At 48.9% G+C, this 6,984-nt stretch overlaps 1 protein-coding gene across 3 annotated transcripts in view; it reads left to right on the forward strand.

Moving 5' to 3' along the window:
- Positions 1-6,984, forward strand: part of LOC113482105 (putative methyltransferase DDB_G0268948) — a 12,471-nt gene that overhangs the window by 1,131 nt on the left and 4,356 nt on the right. Inside the window, exon 1 of one of the 3 annotated variants that reach the window (XM_026852441.1) lies at positions 4,278-4,283. The exons of 1 other annotated variant lie outside the window; for it this stretch is intronic. The gene's annotated coding sequence lies outside the window, so the exon portion shown is untranslated. Of the gene's footprint in view, positions 1-4,277; positions 4,284-5,505; positions 6,631-6,984 lie in introns of those variants that run through there. One more of the 3 variants, XM_026852440.1, reaches the window with a different exon arrangement.

The following is a 6,984-nucleotide window of genomic DNA, read 5'->3' on the forward strand; positions in this document are numbered from 1 at the left end:
CACCGCCCTTCCCCGGCAGCAGCAGCCGCTCCCACGGCGGCGCTGGGCGGGGTGACTCAGGGCCAGACCCCCCGCACCCTCCTGAATCCTCACGTATTTTCCCAGACACCCCCCGCATCCTCCGGAACCATCCTGCACCCTTCCACATTCTCCTGCACGCACACCCCCCCGCTCCCCCGAACCATCCTGCACCCTCTTGCATCCTCACACACTCTCCTGTGCCCTCCTGCACCCCCACACACATTCCCCCTGTACCCTCCTACATCCTCACACAACACCCCTGCATCCTGCTGCACCCTCTCACGATTTCCCACACCCCCGCCATGTCCTCCTGCTCCTTCCTGCAACCCCCTGAACCATCCTCCACCCTCCCACATATTCCCTCAGCCCCCAGCTGAAAAGGGCCACCGCTAGCCATCACAGCATGGCCAGAAAACAGAAATCCCCCCGTGCTAATCCTCCACACCACCACGCTTGGCTTTCAGGACACAGCGCTGAGATCCTGGGATCTGCAATGGGAAAGGAGCAGGGGGTGATGGACTCGGCCATCAGCTGGCACAGGGGGTTTTGGAGGAAGAAGAGCCTAAGAGATTGCTGCCTTCCCCTTTATTTCTTCCTTTTTTACAGTGAATATTCCTATCACATGCCTAGCTCAGACCCCAAGGAAGAAAAAAAAAGAAGCTTCAACACTGAATTAAGATGGTCCTGGATCTCATTGAATTATCACAGGTTTGATTCCATTTCAGAACAGACCATCAAGCATCAGCCAGTGCCCAAAGCAATCACTCTAAGTGTGGTTGGCCGCGCACATCCCAAAGCGGCATTTTAGTACAGCAGCTTCCTGACACCACTGAATTTTTTGCTTATCCTAGCAGATATAATAATATAATCTGCTATATCCTCAAGCCCAGCACATGCACACGAGGAAAGGTGAAAATAAAATCAATTTTCACGCACCTTTCTCTCCCTCTTTTTTAATTCCAGGGCTTGTTAATTCACCATCAGTGAATTTATGGCCCCTTGGATGCCCGAGAGCCCTGGAAAGTGAAGCTCTGCAATAAGCAAGGCACAACCATTCTGTAACAGTGCTGCAAAATGCCTGAAAGGAAAGCACTTGGTTGGGCTCAGGGACTTGGTAGCATCCGAATCCAGACCTGATGGTTATTCCACATGGGGAGATTGAGTGTGGAGGGTCACAGACCCCTGCCAGGGTTCAGAAGCAGCTAGGGGCAGAAGGGGGAATTCAGCTGGAACACATTTAGGAGGAGTCAACTAAACTTCACAGACATTGCAATCATCACACACAAACCCAGGCAGCATCAGTGGTGGCTTCTCCTACGGACTCACCTCCCTTCTCTGATTCTGTATCCACCAGTGGAGACAGGAGGCAGGAAACCTCTGGGCACCTGAAACACAGGGGCCGAAGATGAAGGGAGAGCTACGTGGTGCTTCTCGGCTACTGCAGAACCTTAGTCTTCAAGTCTGATGGTCTCCAAAAAGCACTGGAGCCCAAGAGTCCTTTGTTTCTCTCTGAATCTTATTTGCTCCCAAGTGTCTGAAAATAAATATTTCTGGTAATGAGAAGAGAAACCCCACTGACAGAATATGGGTGGGCTGCTTCTCCCACCCAGGTCCAGCCCTCTCTCCAAGTTGCTGCATTGGGAGCTGTGGATGCTGATGACCTTCAAGCAGCAAAAGCTGACAGCACCACAAAGCTGACGGGACTGCTGGCATCCCGTAAGGAACCAGCTGTGCCCACCAGCACCAAAATCACCATCTGGTACCTTCACGTGAGCCGCCCTGGGAACCCACTCAGTCAAGAGGGCTGCAGCGCTGGACTGCGGTGCCACCAAGGGGAGTTGGGACATGTGGGTCTGCTTAAGGCCATCAGGTAAGGAGAGATCAATGGCTTGACAGTTACAAGTGAACTGGAGACATTAATAAGCTGTTGGTGCTGCTTTTATCAGCAAATAAAGACGTAAGATAAGCCAGGAAGCACAGAAGAGCCTCCAGTCCCTGCATGGGGAACAGGAGATCTCAGCATGCTCTGCCATGGATTCTCAGGTGACTTCTAAATTTGATTTCATTCATCATCCTCACAATCAGTCTTCCCATCTTCCTTAATTAAAAGGTGAAATTATGGGAGAAGGACTTGTTTCTGACTGTTTCTGGAAGATCCCAGTGCTGGGGCTTTGCTTCCAGCCAGGGCCTTCAGCTCTGCCATGCGCTGTGCATCATCAGTCATAAGGAAGGATTTATGGCAGGATGAGCTAAGGGGGAGGAGGTAGGATTTCGAAGTCAAGGGTGCTCTCATCTGCAGACTTCCTCCTTGCCCTTGAGCTTGCCCCCACCTGCCTTTATTTCTTTCCCAACTTTTTGTGTGCTTGAGCTTTAGAATAGCCAGCCAACCTGCCAGCTGCTATTAAAATGATCCGGCAATGGGCCGTGACATTTACTTGTGTGGGTGTGGAGGCACTTTCCCCAAAATAGTCACTGCTGCAGAGACTCCCTTCTCCCTCTTTCCCTTGTGGTTGATCCACTAGGTCTCTCTTTCATCTGGGCTCTCTTTTCACACGAGCACTGATTTTTTCTGGGTTGCAGATGCCAGAGACCAGGCAGGGCCAGCCCTGATCCCAGGCAAGACCTTGAGGCACACACACACGGCCATGCGATCGGCTGAGACATCCTTTATTCGTGGCTAACTCTCTTCCCTACAAGGAGATTTTATCCCATGCCCTGCTGCTTGTAAACCAAGAGAATTATGTTCCTCATTAATTTAAAGTCTGAGCGCTCTAGGTTTAAAAAGAGCCTTGTAGAAATACCAAGTATTTTCTGATCCCTTTATTCCTCATTGTGAAATAACTCTTGTTCCTTTCCCATCAGAGAACAAATAAACAGGCCAAAGTTTCCCAAGAGCCACAGCCTTACTTGGGGTCTTAAAAGCAAATAATATTCTTCACAAGTCAAGAGAAATATCACTGGCTTCTTCACAGTGTAAATAACCTGAGTTGATAGAGCCAGAAGTGATGCTCCGAGAAAGTTTCACCCATTGCCCCTCCAGTGCTGTGGTCCCATTGCATTTTCATATCCCCGCTACCCTCTTGGTGGAGAGGGACTCCAGGGTGGAGACATTTGCACCGTATTTATTTGTTCCTAGTGGGAAGAGACTGCTGGTTACAGGCTTTTTTGACTCCTCGGTGCAGTTAACACTGAAATACATGTCTCCCAAGCTCTGAGGCTGTCAGTTCAGAAGGACAGTGCCAGCCCCATCCTGGATCAGTATCCTGGTGATGGTGAGGTTGGCCCCAGCCTGCCCAGCCCTCCCACAGTCGCTGCTCACCCTTTCTGCCCACCCTCTGGGTATCCCCCCTCCAGCGTGGTCCAGCAAAGAGCTGCTGAGTCAATGGATGCTGAAATGAAATTTAAAACAATTAAATTTGTAAATCAAATGCAGCACTGCAACGGGGCAATTTGCCTCCTCTTCCTTTAGTTCCATGCCACACAGAGTCCCTTTGCAGGGTTCAGTGCCACAAGGCCGGCGCTGCATAGGATGGGGCTCGGCATCTTCCACAAGTCGTTCTGAGGAGTCAGAGCCACATCGGGTGAAGTACAGCCCCGGACATCACCAAGGCTCCCACCGGGGTGGGCACAGAGCATTCCTTGATACATGCACTGGGTCTGGATTTCTTTTCCCAGGATAACATTTTGGAGCTCATTACAAGCAGTAATGATGGTGCCAGCACATGCATTGGGACTCTACTTGTCCCAGTTGCTCTTCAGGAATTGCCCAGTGTTCCAAGGCTGTGTATTTCATGCCACAGCGCTGCTTTGCCGAGATCTGAAGGTCAGCATGTCCCCTCTTTCATCTTCATCCCACAGGCAGGGACAGGATGCAGTGGTGGTGCCAAATTACAAGCAGCAAGCCCATGACTTGGCTGTGGGCTACAAAAATGCTGTGATTTTTAAGGTTTATGTTTAAAGGCCTGGCCAAAGGGGCACCTCCGCTACCAGAGAAAGAGGATTCAGGACCCACTTCATCTATGAGAGGTCGAATCCTGCAGTGTCACCTCTACATAACTGCCAGCAGCAGCAGGCAGAGATGTCCTGCCCAAGGAAAGGAGGGGAACGAGAAAACTATGAGCATCCCAAACTCCTTCAGGTGCCACACATCTTCTCAGCAGCTTGAATTTAGCAGGATATGGTTAAGTGGTGTTCATCTCCATCTGTACCTAGTAGCAACCACAACAAAACTCCTTCATGAGGATGCAGCTGGCCAGAGCTGGGTTTTTTCCTCAAATTCCTCTAGATAGATGTGGGAAGATGACTGGGAGTGTTTTCCAGATAGGGGATTATCCGCAGAGAAGGTGGAGAATTGAAGCCTCTGAGAGAGGCATTTTGTAATTGTTTTAGTACTCAGAACCTCTAAAATTAGGACACCCTCTGAAAGATGCAGCTCAGTGTATCTGGCATTTGAGCTTCTTGGGCAGGATCCTACAGGCAGAGGCTGGCGTAGGAGTGGTGTAGCCTGGAGGTGAGCAGGACACTGACTTCATTGCAGAGAAGGAGGGGGAATGACACATCATTAAGGAAAACAGAAAATCCATTATGATTTTTAAAGTTGCCCAGGTAAAAAAACAAAGGGCCCAGAGTTGTGGTGGCTGAGCTTAACATACAGCCATGGAGAAAATAAATGAGAATTCCTTTTCCATTTGAGAAATAGGTATAATTAATTAGAAGGTGGTTTTGAGTTTTGTAACACATGTTTTGTAGCTGCAGGAAAAGAAGCTGCTTAATAGTTGTCGAAGTGAAATTAGGGAAGATTTTTCTGACAGAAAGTTATTGCTGGGGATGGTGTGAACGCGATTACAGAGCCAGGCTTGCTCCATCTGTATTCTGGATAAAAGAGAGCAGCTTTTCCCCACCAGCACCAGAACAATGTAGGGGGTTGTCTGGTTTTAGCTAGGATGGAGCTAATTTCATTTTTCCTTCCTTCTTAGTAGCCAGAATACTGCAGTGCTTTGGGTTCAGTATGGATTTGTTACGAGAAAAATGTTGATAATGTGCTGATGATTTCAGTTGTTGCTAAGAAATCAAGGACTTTTCAACTTCTCATGTCCTGCTAGTGCGCAGGTACACAAGAGGCTGGGGGGGAGCACAGCCAAAACAACAGACTTAAACTGGCCAATGGAATATTCCATATTGTGTAACATCATGCTCAGTATATAGATAAAGGTGAATTGGGAAGCTCACTCTGGCTTCTGGGATTGTTGTTTCAGGATTCTCTCTCCTCTGGGATCATTAGCCAGGAATGGGCTGGGCATCAATCAGTGGGTGGTGAGCAATTACATTGTGCATTGCTCATTTGTATTTTCTATTATTATTATTTTATTTCAATTATTAAATTGTTTTTATCTCAACCTGTGAGTCTCTTTACCCTTCCTCCTCCAGCTCTCTCACCCATTCCCCAGGGGTTAGCGAGCGGCTGCGTGGTGTTTGGCTGCCGGCCGGGTTTAAACCACAACAGAAGGGAAAGGAAATCTTTAGAAATATCAAAGCATCTGGCTAAGGTGGTGTGAGATGTTTTGTTTTCACAAGGCAGCGCTGTTTCCTTTGGATGTCAGGTCATTACACTGAGAAAAAAAAACCAAACAGTATAGTATTTACTGATGTGTTATGAAGCCAACCACAATAATAGAAACAAAATGGCTTTTTCCATATCAAGACGAGACATTTCATCACTGCGGAAATGACAGCGTTGTTGGTGAAAAACACTGACAAGTGATGCAGGAAGACTGACAAGAGTCTCATTTGTGCTTTTTTTTTTGAGGTTTATTAATTCAGGACCCTGCTATATGACTTAAATCCACAGGGCCTCTAGGTTTGGGGAACAAGTTGGTAAGACCTCAAGGGCAATCAATCCTTATTCCTTAAAGCCTGTGGATTTAATAACTGGGCTGGTAGAGATGATAGACAGTGCCTGATTCGCTGTGTTTGGGGTATAACTCACATTTCAGCTAAGGCTCAGCAATCCAAAGGTCAAGGAGACCAATTTATTGCTGCATGGTGCAGGGCCATCGGAGATTAGCTGTCACTTGGGGAATATAAACAGGTCTAGAGTTGGGGTAGGCAGTCAAAGGCAGCTGAATGCAGCGTGCCAAAGGCTGGGGGAGCTTAGGAAAAGACTGGTGCCATTTGCAGCCCACGCCTGGCTCCTATTTTCTTTTACTGTAGGCATTTGGTCTCAGCTGTAGCCAGAGGACATCAGTTAAACATCGTCTGTACATTGCCCATGAGAGCAGGCTGTGCTGGGGAGACCTGAGGTAGGAAGAGTGCAGGTGACTGAAGCCCAGGACATCATCCCTTCCTGCATGCAGTCATGCTCACAACGTTGGGGTACCTAAACCCCAGAGAGGCCAGACTCTTCCCAGATGCTGCAGGACGCTGTAGGTTATGAAAACACAGGGGTCTTTAGTGCTTGTGTTTTCTCTTGGCACAGATATGCACCCGTTGGTACAATTAAGCAGCAGGTGACCCAAATGAAATAAATACTCAGGGCACAAACCCCATAACGTCAACCCAGGCTTTGATTCAGCAAACTGCTACCAGGTGGCCTCCATCTTCAGCCACTGGGTAAGTTCCACTGATTTATCTTAAAATTAGGGGGGGGGGTTAAAGGCTGTACTAATTATCAGAGGCTCACAAGTGCTGTGCAAAATACAAATTGAAGTAAACGTGGGGCAAGTACTCCGGCGTGGGAAGGGGTAACACCCTACCCTGAAGTGGTGTGGGGGCTTTGCCTAGTCCTGAAGTACCAATGCTCTGTGCTCTTAACGTTGGTGCTGGGGTTATTACAGGCTTTATTTCCGCTTTTCCTCTTTCTGCGGGCCAAGGGCAGGGGGTTTCAGCGCAGCCAGGCCCCTGTGAGTGGGGCTGCGGGTGCCGCTGCGCTGGGACGTGCGGGGCTGCCGGGCGCCCCCGCCTCGG

Source organism: Athene cunicularia (assembly GCF_003259725.1).
Source record: "Athene cunicularia isolate RWA chromosome 7 unlocalized genomic scaffold, athCun1 chr7_part1, whole genome shotgun sequence".
In the NCBI taxonomy this organism is placed as follows: Eukaryota; Metazoa; Chordata; class Aves; order Strigiformes; family Strigidae; genus Athene; species Athene cunicularia.